At 39.8% G+C, this 18,046-nt stretch overlaps 1 protein-coding gene across 3 annotated transcripts in view; it reads left to right on the top strand.

Moving 5' to 3' along the window:
* GAB1 (GRB2 associated binding protein 1) overlaps window positions 1-18,046 on the top strand; it is a 116,253-nt gene that overhangs the window by 1,487 nt on the left and 96,720 nt on the right. The window contains exon 2 of one of the 3 annotated variants that reach the window (XM_060686855.2): window positions 8,871-8,960. The exons of 1 other annotated variant lie outside the window; for it this stretch is intronic. The gene's annotated coding sequence lies outside the window, so the exon portion shown is untranslated. Of the gene's footprint in view, window positions 1-8,870; window positions 8,961-17,672; window positions 17,772-18,046 lie in introns of those variants that run through there. One more of the 3 variants, XM_087874523.1, reaches the window with a different exon arrangement.

Raw genomic sequence — 18,046 nt, 5'->3', positions numbered from 1 at the left:
GAGGAGAGAAGACTGTTTCACCCAGTGGTGGGATTCAACTAGCTCGCACCACTTTGGCTGAGCCGGTTGTTAAATTGCTGGCTGGTCCCTCCCTCCCCACCCTTCCCAGAAGTCCCCCACGGCCTGTTTTGGCTACCAGGAGGCTCCAGGGAGGCCTACTAGGCTCAAAATGGGGTGTGAGGGGGGCGGTGCCCTTCCCCGCAGCTCATTTTTGCTCCCAGGGGCTGCAGGAGGTCAAGTGCTGCCTGTCACACCCCATGACCTCACCCACCATGGCCACGCCCACCCAGCCGGTCATAAAGGCAGAGAACCAGTTGTTAAATTATTTGAATCCCACCACTGGTTTCACCATAAGGAAAAACACCTGCCCAGCTGAAACTATTATCGGGCAAGCCAACCTGGGACACAAGAAAATTTTCCTCACAATTAAGTTGGAAGGGAATCCTTGCAAATGGAGATAGACACAGGGTCAGCAATGTTCCTGGCCTCCTGGAGCACCCTAAAAAGTTTGCTGCCTTATAGGCAGCTGACATCATTAATTTATAATTTATCCCAATGGTCTAATTCAATACTGTATCATGGATAAATCAAGGATTACCTGTACTAATTTTACAGTAAGCCTAAATAGCCTTTACAGCCGGCCTGGGGTTGGTAGTAGGGACTGTACATTTTATGTTGTCCACAGTTTTCTGCCAACATACAGATGCATTGGTATTACTTTAATTTAGGTGTGTGGAAAAGTCAGTAGTGAGAATTCAGCCAGGACTGGGAAGACCAACTTTCAAAATCTCTCCTCTATAATAAAATTATTCATGATTTAGTTTAACTCTAAATTGGCATTTTGTGCAAAGGTAATCACAATAACATTTGCTTGATTTACTATATTATATGATCCTAGCCACTGTAATTTTGAAATCATGGCTCAATTGGCACACCCAACCAATTGAGATTTATTTAATAACAATGTTTAAATAAATCATGTAGTGCAATATGTGAGCCAAATTCCCCCAAAAAAGTATAGAAGTATGCATAAATTGAATTGTCAATATATATATTCATGCAAAATGGCCATATGATTAATTATAAAGTTTACATTGCAGGAAATGACATTTAACGATGGCAGTCTTTAGTAACTTTAGTAACTAATGCCATCTACGTATAGTTTCTATCAGCCCCAAGCAGTAAATGATTAATGGCATCTGAATAGGATAGCTGGTTTATATTAATTGTATTTTTATTGTAAGACATCTTATATTTTAAGGGGAACCTAATAAGTGGAGGTTTTTTGGCTTTTTGTTCTAAACCACCTGCTTTCAATAAAGCATTTCAGGCTGGACAAATGTGCTTTCCAGACTTTGCACCAATAACTTGTGGTCAGATGATAGTTAGATTATGATGCTCAGGCTTTAAAGTACAGCCGCAGAAGTGACAGAAATGGGATCTAAGGCAGCTCCAATTTAAGATGAGCTTTTATGTACTTCCCAAGAACAATGCAAACAGGCTTTGATTTGAGATCCAAGCTGCAATTCTATACAGCCTTTCCTGAAGTAAATCCCAAGAAACTCAGTGGGATTTTTTTTTTCTGGGTTGGATTTTATTGCTAGTATCATAGATTTATTAAAGTAAGTTCCTTAGATACCAGCAATGTAAATTAAATCTGAAAGACCAGACTATTGTTAAAACAATTGAGGAAATAGGTATTTGGTTTCCATCTGATGCTTTTAATATTTCACGTGTTTAGTTTCTTTGAATAGGATTATTATTTTTTTGTCAGTAAAAGCTAGCAGAATGTTTTTGCATCAATTTCAATTGGACATACATTTTGCTAATATGCACAATGTCACATTAGATTATATGTATAAGCCTACATAATACAAAAGCAGGAGTTTTATTTCCATCATTATTTAATCCCTTAATACATTGAATACAGAGATAAAATGGAACTTGGTGAAGCCCTTAAATATATAGAACTAGGTATTTACACCTACATAGTCAAACGTTTTATAAAAAGGATTTTCCAGGGATGTAGAGAAAGATTGCATGTGCATATATAACGTGCAAGAGTAACTAAGGCTTTCAATCAATTTATTGTAGTTGCAATTGTTATTGTATATGGCAACAGACAATATATCTACAAAAGATTATAATCCAGTGCATACATACCTGTGACTAAATTCCAGAGAACATACTGGGATTGAGTTGTGTAAATGAGGATTGTGCTATCAACTGTATCTAGTACTCTTAAAGGAAAAGGAAAAGAGCAAAAAATTGGGAAATAAATCAAATTTCAGGAAGACGTTTAAGAGAAACAGTCAATTTTTTAGTTTTAAAAAAAATCTTTAACCTGTAAAGTATTATGTTAATTTTCTTGTTTTCTTTTTTGCCATTGAGAAACTTTAGACCAGGAATGTTTTAAGCAACTTTTTTTTTTTCATGATTTGATCATCAGTTGTTTTCAATTTTGAAATCCATACATCCTTCTACCAGGAATGATGGTATTCTAGACTATATCAGAGTTTTTGATAGTGGCACCAGAAATGAAACTCTTTTTCCAAATGGAATTATACTCTTTCTGTGTTGGGTTTTTTTTTGTGTGTGTGTGGGTGTGTGGACTCCTGGCCAGGACAAGTCCCTGCAGTTTTCTTGGCAAGAGTGTCTGGCCCAAGATGGAACTAGAATTCTCCTGGTTTCTAGTCTGATGGTTTAACTGCCACACCAAACTGGGACCTCCCAGACTCATGGCTCCTACTGAAGAGCAGATGGCAGCCTTTGCTAAAAAGGCCTTTGCTCAAATTTATATTGCGCACCAGTTAGGTTCTTTCCTGCATAGGGAGGCTCTCTACTCACTCACTCATATCCTATTTGGACTATTGCAATTCCTCAACATGGGGCTATCCTTAGAAAGTATTCAGAAGCTTCAGCTGATACAGAATGTGGCCATGCAGGCAATCTTATGCATCCAAGGTATGGCTCATGTAACACCTTTGTTGTGTGAGCTGCATTGGATGCCAGTTTGCTTCAGGTCCAATTCAAGATGTCAATTGTGACCTTCAGGTTATGATCTTTCATGGTATGGAGCTAGGCTACCTACAGAACCGTCTTTGTCCCATTACATCTGCTCATCCCACCCAGTCAGGTAGAGAAAATATGTTGGGGACCCCATCAGTTAAAGAACTCAGACTGGTGGCCGTCTTTTTCATAATGCTTCCTTTTTCTGGCAATATATTAGATAACAAAGAGCATCTTTTTGATAGCATGTTCTCTAGCATTATCATTTTATCTTATGTGGCTTTAAAAGGAGAATATTGTGAACCCAAGACCTGATGGCCTAGAGGTGGAGCTCTTGCCTCACAATCAGGAGGTTGTGAGTTCGATCCTAGGTAGAGGCAGATATAGGGTCTCCTGCTTGGGCAGGGAGTTGGACTTGATGACTTGCAAGGTCCCTTCCAACTCTGTTAATCTGTTAAATAATAGAGTTCCATTTATGGAAAAGACCCATATTTATACATACGGTTATAATTAGCTGAGAATCTAAATAGGAATTAAATTGCTGAACCCATCACTGAAATGTCCTACATAATCTGAAGAAATTACTTTGAATATTTAAAGGATTGGTCATAAGAACTATGTTTATTTGTTCTGGAGTGAAGAAGTTCTGAGTAAAAAAAAAAAAACCACTGAACATATATGGATCATCTCTCATGGAAATCTGTTTGCAATTGTTCTTGATTTATTCATTATCCACCTAGATTTAGATTGCTGACTTCCAAAAATAAAGCAGCTATTAGTTTCACTAGAAGACCTCTACTCTCTTAGCCTTCCAGAAGGAAATGAATAGCAATAGCAATAGCACTTAGACTTATATGCCGTTTTACAGTGCTTTACGGCCCTCTCTAAGCAGTTTACAGAGTCAGCATATTGCCCCCAACAATTTGGGTCCTCATTTTACCCACCTCGGAAGGATGGAAGGCTGAGTCAACCTTGAGCCTGGTGGGATTTGAACTGCCAAATTGCAGCAGCTGGCAGTCATCAGAAGTAGCCTGCAGTACTGCACTCTAACCACTGCGCCACCAAGGCTCCATCTTTTTCCCTAGCATTGGACAAGGATAGGCTCCTGGAATATGGACATGGTATGGTGACAACATGGTGTTGTGGGGAAAAAATATGCTTTCTTTTTTGATGTTATTTTATATTTATGTAGCCAAATAAGTCCTTCAATTTGTTTAAATAAATAAAAAATACTTAAATAATCCCCCCTCTGTTAAGAAGTAGTTGTGACCTACTACACAATTACTGGCAGTAGTACCAATAATTGTACTCCTCAATTACCCCCAGGAGTACCATCAACTGATCTATAACTATGAATACAGATGAATGGTCTGCAACTGAAATTGCAATCCTAACGTGTTTTTAGTAAACAGAACTCTATAAGATCATGACAACTATCATAACTTTCTTCATATATACATTGCCCTATTGGCTCAATTTAAAAAATCTGATCACTGGAAAAACGTCAAACTGATCAAATAAGCCTTACATCAGTTATAAATATAAGAAAGTATTGCAAATGGGAGCATTTAATACATAAATTAAACTTTAGGTTTTTATGATGAATATAATGTAATATGAATTCATGAATTAGGCTTGGTAGAATGGACCTAGCTTACCTTGTGAATGTAAAGAAACAATCTTTCTTAAGTTGGGAAAAGCCATACTTAGAGATGATATACACAGAAATAAATATGAATTGTTTTCTGTACTTTATGCATCCCAGATGGCAACAATTATAAATTCATTCATATGTCATGGATTACTGAATGGGCTTATAGAGAAAATGCTTATGTTAGACAGCTATATAAGTAAGGAGGAACAATAATGTAATGCATTAAGGGATTTTTTATTGGCATTTAAGCTTTGAATTTATATTAAGTAAGCCAGTGTGAAGTATCTGGTTTGTCATAAACATTCTAGTGCTTGGCAGACTAAATAAAAGAAAAGGTAAAGAACCTTCCTTTAACTCTTCTGAATATTTACTGAATTGGGAAGAAATGCAGTGGAAGTATTCTTACCTGTCACATCAGTGTTGTTCTGCTATGATTTTCATCATTAGTTGATTTCCAAATATGTTGAATTCCAAATAAAAATAACAAATATGCAGAATCAAGAATATCAGCATTGTGTATATGTGTGTGTGTATGTATGTGTGTGTATGTATACAATTCATAAACATGTAGTACTTTTCATATGAACAGGGGTGAAATGCTACTGGTTCGCACCAGTTTGGGCGAACTGGTAGTAAAAAAAAGCTACCAGTTCAGGCGAACCAGTATTTCTGATGATCAGCTGTGCCACGAGGTTTATATTCACTAGAAAACAGGAAATCCTGCTTTCTAGTGAAGCTAAATTGCGCAGCATAGCTGTTCCCCCCCTTGCTGTTCTATTTACCTTCCCAAGCCTCCTTTTCTGTGTGAAGCGTGCATTTGGTGTGCATTGTGCATCTGTGCACAGTGTGCTTTTGGTGTGCACTGTGCATGCGTGCATGCAACATGCTTTTGATGTGCAGTGCACATGTGCACATGCAGCACGTTTTGCACACATGTGCACATGCAGCACATGTTTTGCATGGGCAGCAAAGCAGAGGCAATCCACGGAGGATTTCACCACTGCATATGAATATGATTATTTGAGGAACCGTCTCACCCCAATGGGACTGCCCAGTCCCACACATGCTGGCAGAGGAGGAATGCTCCGGGTCCCATCAGTCTGATTATTCTGGCTGGTGGGGTCCAGGAGGAAGGCGTTTTCTGCTGATGTTCCTATCCTCTGGAACATCTTGCCTTCCGATGTGAGGTTTGCCTATCTTCCAATGTGAGGAGACCCTATCTTTTAGTAAGGGCCTAAAGACCTGTTTCTGCCAGTTGGCCTGGGGCCCCAGCAGTGGTGGGTTTCTACCAATTCGCCCTAGTTCGGGTGAACTGGTAATGATGGTGGTGAGAGGCTCCGCCCACCTACCCGGATGTCATCACGGACGTTCTGTGCATGCACAGGTTCTGAGCATGCACAGAAGTGCCACGCGCGAGCAAAGCAAGTGCATGCACGCTCACAGTTCCGAACTGGTAGCAAAGGTAAGTGGAACCCACTACTGGGCCCCAGTGGGGGAGCAGCACAGTACAGTGGAGGTGGTTGATCATGAAACAACTGCTCTCCCTGTGGTTCTTAGATTTTAATGTTTGGTTTTAATTTATTTATATTTCAATGTAGATATATTTTTATGATTGTAAGGTGCCCAGAGTTACCTTATGGTATGATAGGTGGCCAATATATTTTATAAATAAATAAATATCAAGCGTATACACACTGGATCTGGGGCACGAGATGTAATGGTATTTTCTTTCTGCATAACATTATCAGTTATGGAAAGTAATCTTGGTTTATTTGTTGGAAGGAAAATCCATTTGGTTCAGTTCCAAGCTAGAAGAAAGATGTTGGAAACATCATGGAAGCTGATTAGAAAGAAAATGTATTGATGAACAGAACCACACCACACAAAGTCAGCGTGCAGTTCTGGGTCAGCTGAACAATTAGCTAGATGAGTGACAGGATTTTTATACAGGTCCTGAAATGCTCCTGCGGGGTGGAGGGTTGTGCAATGTCTGACATGTTCTTAGAAAATTGTGCAATGTAGTGAACTCTGTGTCTTCTGCTAAATGGTAGTGGGTTAATCTTATCGTGTCCTAAATGATCCTGTCCTGTTCTTAGAATTTGGGTGGAGAATGTAAATTTTTAACCCCATTGCTGCAGGTAAAGGTCTTTTGTTTCTAAATAGGCTGGCCCAATCTTTCTTAATGGGCACAAATATTTGCTTGGGGGGGGTATTAAGAAGGGCTGAGTCTGATTTCTGTCTTTAAGAGCATGTTTCTCCATTTCTCCTTTAGGGAAATATAATATTCTGCCTTTTTAATATTCCCCCAAATATTTCAGTCTTCTAAGGGGGAGGCTTCCCACAATATAAAATGGAAAGAGGTGGTATGAGAAGGGATGCTTTTTCTTTTTATTTATTTATTTAGTTAGTTAGTTTGTCAAACATGTACGAGATAACAGGTATAAGTATAAACATGGACAAGAGCACATGAAATGAGTACAAATGGGGACAGTAGGACAGGGATGGTAGGCATGCTGGTGCGCTTATGCACGCCCCCTTACAGGCCTCTTAGGAATGGTGTGAGATCCACAGTAGTCAGTTTAAGGTTGAAGCTATGGGGCAGTGGTGAAATCTAAAATTTGTTACTACCATTTCTGTGGGTGTGGCTCAGTGGGGGGGTAATGTGACTGGGTGGGCGTGGCCATTTTTTTTTATTTTTAAAACCATTTTTTACATGTAAAACCATGTAAAAAATGTTTTCAAAAGGCTTTGACGATCCCAGCTGAGTTGCCTGATAGTCAGAGAGTTTTTTAAAAAACTCTCTGCCGATCAGGCAACTCAGCTGGGATTGTCAGAGCTTGGATTGTCAGAGCTTGGCTCGTCAGAGCCATTTAAAAGAAAAAAAGCCTCTGATGATCGCCCAGCTCAGCTGGGCATGGGGGGGCGGGGGCAGGGATTTTTGCTACCGGTTCTCCGAACTGCCCGCCGCCATCGCTACCTACTCACCCGAGCCAGTCGAAACCGGGAGCATTTCACTCCTGCTATGGGGGTTTGAGGAAGTAACAACAGAGTCCGATAGAGCATTCCAGGCATTGACCACTCTATTGCTGAAGTTGTATTTTCTGCAGTCGAGTTTGGAGCAGTTTACATTTCGTTTGTATCTATTGTTTGCCTGTGTATTATTGCGGTTGAAGCTGAAGAAGTTGTTGACAGGTAGGACGTTGTAGCAGACAATTTTGTATACTGTGCTTAGGTCAGATCGTAGGTGTCGTAGTTCAAGGTTGTCCAAGCCCAAAATTTCAAGCTTGGTGGCATAAGGTATTCTATTGTGAGCAGATGAGTGGAGTACTCTTCTCGTGAAATACCTCTGGACTTGCTCAATTGTATTAATGTCCAATATACAGTGTGGATTCCAGGCAGATGAGCTATATTCAAGGATTGGTCTGGCAAAGGTTTTGTATGTCCTAGTTAGCAGTACAGTACAGTGTTACCAGAGAAGAAGCTTCACAAAATTAGGTAACAACTCTTAGTGCCTTTTTGGCAATGCTGTTACAATGAGCTCTGGGGCTTAGATCGTTTGAGATGAGTACTCCTAGGTCCTTGACAGAGTGTGGGTCGTCTATGAGGTTGTATCCGCCCAGCTTATATTTGGTGTTCTGGTTTTTGTTGCTAATTGGTAAGACAGAGCATTTATTAGTTGAGATTTTGAGTTGCCAATTGTTCGACCATTCTGACACACAGTCAAGGTCACTTTGAAGGGCAGCAGTGTTGTTGGTGGTGTTAAATAGTTTTATGTCATCAGTGAAGAGGACACAGTTGCTTATAATATGATCGCAAAGGTCATTTATGTAAAGCAGAAAGAGTGGGTCCTAATACGCTGCCTTGGGGGACACCGCTGTTAACTGGTGCAGGGTTTGATAAAGCGCTCCCTATTTTGACTACTTGTTGCCTATCCACTTGTGCAGGGATCCAGAAATTCCGTAAGAGCTTAGTTTTAACAGTAGTTTGTTGTGTACCACTGAATCAAAAGCTTTGCAGAAGTCTATGTAAATTGCATCTATTGCTTTATCGTGGTCGAGTTGTTGGGTCCAAATGTTTCTGCAGTGTTGTAGACTATAGGACAATTTTTTCCTGAAACCAAATTTGCTTCCACTGTCACTTTCTTTTCCTTAATACCTGAAAAAAATCTCCACAGAAATGGTGACTCAACTACGTTTCACTTTTCCAGGGATATAGACAACTCCAATCATATTTACCATTAAAACAGGTGTCAAGATTTACAGCGTGGTGCTTGTCTCTTTCTCTTCTGAGACAATATGTAAGTACATTTACTGAAGTCCGTTCCACATGAACTTTGAGTAATATAGAAACCTGTTTGAAATTGAATCTTAGACTCAAGCACTTGGAAGGTGCCTTTTAGGCCAGCTGTGGAGGGCAGCCACATGATCCAGGAGACAAACACAGCTGCTTTCCAGAGTTGCAGATTGTGCTATGTTTGTATTTCCTTGTGATTCAAAGCACTCTTTTGGAATCAAATTCAAAGCACTGAGTAGCACTAATGGTTAGTGCTATTAATAAGAAAACTTCCTTAATGGGAACAATTTTTAAATGATAAATGCATACAATGTGTATTAGAAAGGGAGAGGCTGCAATTATTTCCATTTTCTGGTTTAATAGCAGAGGAGATTATTTTTGTTGTTTCCAGAACCCAAAGTAGCTTGAGTCGGGCAGCAACGGAGATATATTTTTTTGCATTCATCAGTGGGGTGAGGAAAAAAGATGCCACTTGAAGACTGTGCTATTGGGTTGTATCAAAGGAGGTTGGTTGTGGCTAGGTTATTTATTTTTAATACTTTTTCTTTTTTATTGTTTCTATGACATTAGGTTTTATTCAACTGTTGTGAACTGCCCAGGATTGTATCTCTTAAGATAGAGAGTTACACCAATCTTCTAAATAAATGAATAAAAATGAATGAAAACATTTATTTATTGAATTTATATTGCCGCCTATTCGTACATGGTGACTCAAGGTGGCTTACAGAATATAGGTTCCTGGTGTTCTTTGCTTTTCTCTGCATTTAGAGAGCTGCAGAAAAAAATGTCTCTTCAAAGTGATTTGTAAGTAATTGAAAAGTGGAAATTCTGGGGTGTCAAAGTCATAAATATTGTAAAGAAGGAAGATACTTCACTTGGCCTTTGATGGGTGGAGATAGGGAGCTTGAATGAACCCAAGGCGAAGTTTAAATATAACTTTGGTTATGTCTGTTATTAGAGTAAAATACAGTCATATATAATATATACAGTAGCATTTACTCTTCAGTCTTATAATGATTATTCCTTTCTCTCATGTTGAAAATCACAAAAAAACTACAATTGTGTAGTTTTTTCTGTAAAGGACCCTGAAATGGAGATGGAAATATTAATGCTATTAACCGTTTCATTCCATGGTTACATAAGAAAGGCGATCATGTTAGCAGAGTTGGTAACATCAAAGCTCCAGTATGTTTTAACTGAGAACATAAGATGATTTCTCATTATCCTGGGAGATTTCATAATAGCTTATTGTTAGAGTGGGAAGGCATTGCGATTAGCATCAAAGGGGCATTTTTATAATTTAGGCTGAGCTTTTCTGTGAAATGAACATTTCTTTTTCTACATAGCAAAGCACATTTTTAAAAGCAAAGATGCAAATCTTGAATTTAGTTTGCAAAATGAGACAAGAAACGGCAAAGGTTGCACATTTATTAACTAGTAGAGGAATCAATAAAGTGGCAAAAATTAGTACTATATTTCACAATTCTTTGCCTTTCTGTTTAAGACAAAAGTGGAAGTTCACTGCTGCTTTCTTTGGTGGACTGCTGACTTTGCACATTTACTCAGAAGATAAAACAGCTGACTCTTCTACTTTAAGGCAGAGGTTTTCAGGGAACTTAGGCATGAGATAAATAATAGTTTTGGCCTTGCAGATGTACAATAGTCTGAACTGGAGCAATAATAGTATTTACCTTCATGCTTCACTTTGGGTGGTCCACAATTCTGTTTGGAAAAGTATAATTTGCCTCTTTGGCATGAGAAAAAAGATCTAATGATGTTACTGGCCACAAAACTGCAGATTGCAGTTCTACTGAAAGAACATCATGAAAATCAGAATTCCCTGGATAACTTTTATAAGAATGCAGAAAGGAGAGTTAGGGGTGGAGACTATGTCAGATATTAGAAGTTTTCCTTATATTTAAGAACAAAAAAAGAGCTATAATGGATCAGACCACAGATCTGTCAGTATACTCTTAGTAGACTGTTTCTGCAATGGCTGCTAACCAGATGCTCCTGGGATATGAGCACAACAATGTTTCCTGCTGGTCATCCAATCTCCCCCCCTCCCCCCGACAGAGATTGTTTTGATGATAGGAAAGTAAATAACTACTATGGTCACCGTACTTTTCAGAGTATAAGATGCACTTCTCCCCCCAAAAAAGTGGGTGGAAATGTCTGTGCGTCTTATACAGCGAATGTTGCTGAAGCCCCACCCACCCACCCCTCTTCGGCCTCTGCCTCCCAACAATTTACCTCCTTGCAGCAAACAGCAAACAGCATGGTCAGCTTCAGCACAGTCTGATTTAGCACGAACAGCTGACTGGCAGCTGGATTGACCTCCCAGAATACCATCTAACAGCTGTTCCAGGCTGCAGGGGTTGCCACCGCCCATCGCCATTGTCACCTATCGCAGCCTCCATGTGCTCTATTTTCAGCCTCTGTGCATCTTGTTTTTGGTGTCCACTTGTTCCATTTTTGGCATCCACATGTCCCATTTATAGCCCATTCCAGGTGGCAGGTATAGGCGGTGGCGATGCCTCTCTAGGAGTCTCTGGAGGCTGGGGACAGCAAAAAATGTCACTTCCTGTCTCACCGAAAGTTGGGAAATGGGCCCTTTCAGGCCTCCGGAGGGCCTCCGAGGGAGTGGGAAAGGCTGTTTTCTCCCTCCACAGATACACAGAGAGGAGCTGGAGCCAGGTAAGAAAGAAAAACGGGCCTTCACCACTCCCCTGGAAGCAGGAAACAGCCTGTTTCCCTACTTTTGGTGGGCCCAGAAGGCCTGAAAATCAGCTTGCCGGCGCATGCATGCACGCCAGAGCTGAGCTGGTGTGCCCACTGATACAGCTACGTGTGCCACAGGTGGCACAGTGCCATAGGTTCGCCATCACGGGACTATACTATAGCCAGAATCCATGTTCTCCACTATCTCCCTGACTTTGCCAGATTCATGTTCATCACATGGATGACACTATCTAACTATCTTATCCTCTACTGTCCTTTCTCCTTTTGCTTTCAATCTTTCCCAACATCAGGATCTTTTCCAATGAATCTTCTCACTTGGTGACCAAAGTAGTTTTGGATTAAAGTTTAATTATTCAAAATACCAATAATCTGTACCAAATTCTTTGCAATTCCCCTGTGAATAAAATAAACTTATGGCATCTGAAATGAAAAGAATATTAATCTGATGTCAATAATCCAAACCCAAAATGAAGAGTTATCTAAAGAGCATAATGAATTTATTTGTTCATTAGTGCATCTAATTCTTATGAATTATTGCTGATGTAACTCATGTAATTTTCCTTTGAATTAAGAATGTTCTCTACCAATATCCAACTACATATAAAATCCCATGTTTTTCTCCAGCCATATATAAGCGTCATTATACTTGCATACAGAAATTTTTATTTACAGAAATTTTTATTTAAAGTCGGGATGCTTTTTTGTTCATCCCAAACCAACCAACCACTGAAATAAATGACATGAACATGTTTTGAATGTTGTGCTTTTTTCTCTGCTGTTTTCCTAGCTCTTACTAAGAACCTTTGTATTCTCAAAAGAAATTATATATAAACCAAGAAATCTTTACAAGTAAATTTATATTGTAGAGAAGAATTTTTTTGTTCCTTTGCATTATGCACAGAAATCAGCTTCCCTTGGTGATTTCCAGATATCATCATGTTGTTTACTGACTTACTTGCTAGGCTGAGGAAAGCAAAACAAAAAGATGAAATTGCTGATGCTGTAGTATAGTCTTTTTACAAGTGTCTGAGGTTCTTTAAAAAGATAATAGATGTGGGACAAAAGAATAGAATAGAATAACAGAATCTAGTCCAGGTGTCAACAACCTGTGGCTCCGGAGCCTCATGCGGCTCTTTGGGCCCTCTGCTGTGGCTTCCTGTTGGGTGATCCCACCACTGGCTGGCCCCGTCCCTCATCCTCCCCTCCCAGTCACTCTTTGCCTGGCCTGAGAATGTAAGGGCGACGGTGGGTGATGGAGAAATGGCTGGAGCAGAGACAGAGAGATACAGGGGGGTGGGGAGAGGGAGAGAGGGAGGGAGAGAGAGATGTCAAAAGGGTTTTGTGGTTCCCGGTGTTTTTTAACAACCGGTTCTCTGCCCTAATGACCGGCTGGGTAGGCATGGCTAGGGAAGGGGTCATGTGACTGGTGGAAATGTATGACATCGAGCTGGCCACGCCCACCCAGGTTTTGAGGCTTCCGGTGTTTTGTTTTCTGTGGGAAATGGGTCCAAATGGCTCTGCGTGTTTAAGGTTGCAGACCCCTGGTCTAGTCCAACCCCCTGCTTAGGCAGGAAATCCTATACCAGGGGTCCTCAAACTACAGCTCATGGGCCGAATACGGTCTGCCAAAACCATTAATCTGGCCCGCAAGGACCATGAGGCTGCTCCACCCACATCGCCCCACCCACCCGCACCCTTCAGTTGAGTGCTGGACTTACCTTTGCGAGACCTGCGGGCTGGAACTGGAAGGTAAAGCCAACATTTTTGGCCAACAGAGTGTGACTGAAGGCGGGGAAGGCCAAAAACGGGCCCATTTGTGGCTTGCAGACTGCTACTGGAGATAAGGGGAGATCAAAAACAGGGCATGTGGATGCCTCAGGAAGCCTCCACATGCCCCATTTTTGACCAGAAGAGTACTTCTGGAGGTAGGGGAGGCCAAAAACAGGCCCATTTTTGCTCTCCCCTGCCTCCAGAAGATAGAGAGAAAGAAAGAGAGATAGACAGAGAGGGAGAGAGGGAAATAAACAGAGAGAGAGACAAAGAGAGAGAGAGACAAAGAGAAAGAGGTAGAGAGACACAGAGAGAGAAAGAGAGGGAGGGAGAGAGAGAGAGAGAGAGAGAGAGAGAGAGAGAGAGAGGGAGGGAGGGAGGGAGGGAAAGAGAGAGAGAGAGAGGGAGGGAAAGAGAGAGAGAGAGAGAGAGAGAGAGAGAGAGAGAGAGAGAGAGAGACTTGTTGATTGTAAGCTCCTTGGAGCTGAGAAGAACTGCTGCAAAACTGAGTTTCCGGATCACTAGACTCCTAAACAACTTAAAAAACGATCTAGTAAAAAGAAAACCAAAAGAGCAACCTGCAAACAAAAGCAAATAGAACACCCCCAGGAGCAAAACAAATTAGAATTTAATCTGTGTGTATTGTTTAATGGACTGTTAAATTGGCCATGCCTACCCAGACACAGGACCACCTAGCCACACCTGCCCGCCCGCCCGCCTGGTCCGGCCCCCCAACAGCCTGAGCGACTGTGAAGTGGCCCCGTTTGAGGACCCCGGCCCTATACCATTTCAGACAAATGGTTATCCAATCTGTTATTAAAAACTTCCAGTGTTGGAACATTTACAACTTCTTGGGGTAAGTTGTTCCACTGATTAATTGTTCTAACTGTCAGGAAAATTCTTTTTAGTTCTAGGTTGCTTGTCTTCTTGATTAGTTTCCACCCATTGCTTCTTGTCCTGCCCTCAGGTGCTTTGGAGAATAGCTTGACTCCCTCTTCTTTGTGGAAGCCCCTAAGATATTGGAACACTGTTGTCATGTCACCCCAGTCCTTCTTTTCATTAAACTAGACAAATCCAGTTCCAGCAACTGTTCTTTATATGTTTTAGCATCCAGTCACTAATCATCTCTGTTGCTCTTCTCTGTACTCTTTCTAGAGTCTCAACATCTTTTTTACATCATGGCGACCAAACCTGGATGCAGTGTTCCAAGATAAAAGATGTTTCTGTTTTTTGTAAATAAATACCAAATATAAATCTTTTATTCTTATCAGCCTACTCCAACTTAATGCTTTTCAGGATGTATTTTTATTATGTTTATAATTATTATTTTGATGCATTGTATTATTTCAATGCAGATTTCAATAATATTAAAGTAATATGATTAAAATTATGAACATTCTATTATTTGAAAAGCCTCAAGAATTGAACATGAAAATAGTAAAATCTATATATATAAAAGCGAAAACCACTAATGTCGTTATAACGAAATCTCCAGAACCGTAAAGCCTACAAACTTGAAATTTGCCATGTACGTTCGTCTTGGCTTCTAGGTGCTCATTAAGAAAGGATTTTTAGAAATGACCATCAGAGCATTAGTATTTCCTATATTATGATTAACAGACTCTGATACTAAGGCATTCTACTCCCCCTCCCCACCTGAAAAGAAATCTGTTCCAAATGCAACACAAGCAGAGGAGAGGAGTTTCAGTTTCAGTTTTACTTTCACAGCAGCAAACGGGATAGGCTAGGGGAGGCTTCTCTGGGGCGAGAAGGGGATAGGATAGTGGAGGCTTCTGTGGGGCAAGGCTGAGGGAGATAAAGGGATAGAGAAGGGGAGAGGAGAGGCCGATCGTAACTACTCATTAATTTTCAAGCTTTAACTGTCAGTTTATCAAGCTCCATCACATAGTTTTGTAGCGAAGCACGGGTATCCAGCTAGTTTATATTATATTAGTATTGATTGCACTTTAGGATATCAATATTAAAGTCATAAAACATTTGACCCTTCATCCATAGTTCAATGTATCAACAAAAAATCCTGGGGCAATTCACACCAAAGTGTTGTTATATAATAACAGTTTTGGAAAATGCCCACTTCTTTTTCTGATGGCAGAAAATAGGAGTGAAACTATAGTTTGTTCCCGTGTCTCTGGCCTGGGATTTTGTGCATATGGGAAGACAGACTAATACGGAAGGTGGTATAGAAAATCAGAGAGATAACCTTGAGGGAAATAAGCAAAATTGTTATATAAGCGAATAGTGCTAAAACATTCCCTAAATCCTGCAAAACAAGACAGTGTTTGGAATAGCCATACACAGGCTATTCCCTGACTCTCTGGGATATAAAGATGAGAAGTAAAACCTACTGAGGCTTGCAAGATAGCCTATCTCAATAATGTAAAGTTCTAATCTTATGGAGTTTCCTGATCTGAAGAATTAACATAGATTATATCTATAGTGTTCCTCACCTTTGTTATCTCTACTCTTGACAAAGCCATGTTGGTTCTTAGTATTTGCATCATTGTCTTCAAGAAGCTTACAACTGATTGCTTTAGTACCTGCTCTAATATCTTTCCAAGGACACTGTTAAATTCATCAATATTATTGCTATCCTCTCTCTCCCCCTTTTATTTGTTTTCTTGAAGAAAGGAATCTCATTTGTTATTTGTTGTTCATAGTTGTGCACATTTCATTAGTATTATCTTAGATATTTCTGAGGTAAGCAGAAATCTCCAATATTCTTCAAATCAAGATAATTGGACAATTTATTTCCAATGCTTGTAGAGTATTGACCCTTGACCACTGATCTGGCTTTTTAGATCCTAGATTGCTCCTTACTGATTATTTTCTGATGCTATATTTATATGTTACACTTTCCCATAAATATACACTGGCTGGATTTGCACAACAGTAATCTAAAATGTGCTTGGCTATTTTTGTGGCTCAGTGTGTCATAGCTTGTTTCTGTTAAGAATAGGTTTTCCTGAATGTTGAACTTCTTGCTCTTCCTTAAGGCATTTTAAAAGCCCTATAATTACCAATGATTGCTTCCTTGACATTTTTGAACATTCAGACAATTGGCCAAATTCTTTTCAGGATACTGAATCAAAATATGGATTTCATGAATAAAAAAAAATCAACATTATTTGTTAAATACTTTATAGTTCATTAGACATTTTAAGTATGAGAGACACATGGAAATCTTGGTATACAAAAAAATATCCAGGTTTATTTGACTCTGCAGTAGTTGGGCTATGTGAGAGCCAGTTGTTGTAGTGGCTAAGCAAACTAGTCTTGCCCATATCCAGCTGGGTGACCTTGAGCTAGTCACTTTCTCTTAACTCTAGGAAGGAAGCAAAGAAAACCAATCTAATGGACAAGAAAAAGAACAAAACAAAACGGGGATCATTGAAAAATAATAAACATCAGGACTACAGTAGGCCTGCAACCAAAGCCAGGTTTTCAAAAATTTCCAGAACCCCAGGAGGGAGTGGGTGCAGTTAATGGAGGGTGTTGGCAACACAACATAGAAGGTACATTTCTTGGCTCTCATAAGAGGGGCAATGTTTAATGGAAGGGACCTGGAATGCATCCATTCTGCTAGAACATACTGTGTGGGCAGAAAAGTTGTACGCTGCCCGAAGTCCCTTCCCTGTGAAATGAGTGGCTATACAAATATGATAGTTAAATCAATCAATCAATAACTATCCAGGCCCTATAACGTGTACGGCTTTTGTAGGTAATAATCAGCACTTCAAACTGTACTCGGAAGCCAACTGGCAGTCAATGCAGTTTGCATAGCAGTGGTGGTGCATAGATAAATTGAGAGGCACCTGTTACTGCTTGTACTGCTGCATTTTGAACCAGCTGTAGCTTCCAAGTGGTCTTTAAGGTTTTCAGTGGCAGACGTACATGAAGTGCATGCATTAATCTAATTGCATTCTTTGAATGAGCTATAAAAGCAGACTAATGTTTCTCTAAATGAGAGGAACACATTGTAGTTGAAATGGGGCCCAGCTATTGGAATTGGAAGGCTGAAATTTCTCTCAAGTGAAAGACATAGTCAGATTACTCACATGTGCTCTGTACAGCTGGTTTTCTGTTAGTGGGTGGTAAGAATTGTGTTTTTGTAGTCAGTTTATGATTGGCTGGGTGTTGTGGGATTGTATTGGGCTTAAATATGCTAGTGTTGCATCTATGGACTAAGTTTGATTGGCTCATCTCTTAATCACCTCAGACTTGTTTTATTCTTTGATTTTAAGAATTAAGAATCTTCACTGGTGAGTTTAATTGAAATCATTGGGTGAGTATCCTTTAAGTCTTTTTAAAAAAGTTTAATTATAAATATGAAGATTTATATTTTGGGGAATATATAGCAAAATAATGATTATTGTTGGCTTTAGAAAGTTTTATATGGATTAAAGGCTCAATGGACTTGGTTTAAAACTTTGAAGGTGATTGAAAGGATCCTCTCCTGTGAAAAAGTCCTGTTTCTGTTCTGAACTGTTAGAAAGACTTTGAAGACTATACACTAGAAGACATCAGAAATTTTTGAACTATTTAACTCTTTACTGGCAT

The sequence above is a fragment of the Pantherophis guttatus genome, chromosome 8 (assembly GCF_059756535.1).
Source record: "Pantherophis guttatus breed Tessera chromosome 8, ASM5975653v1, whole genome shotgun sequence".
Classification (NCBI taxonomy): domain Eukaryota; kingdom Metazoa; phylum Chordata; class Lepidosauria; order Squamata; family Colubridae; genus Pantherophis; species Pantherophis guttatus.
The sequence above is the reverse complement of the archived record's forward strand: the minus strand, read 5'-3'. Positions and strand labels throughout refer to the sequence as shown.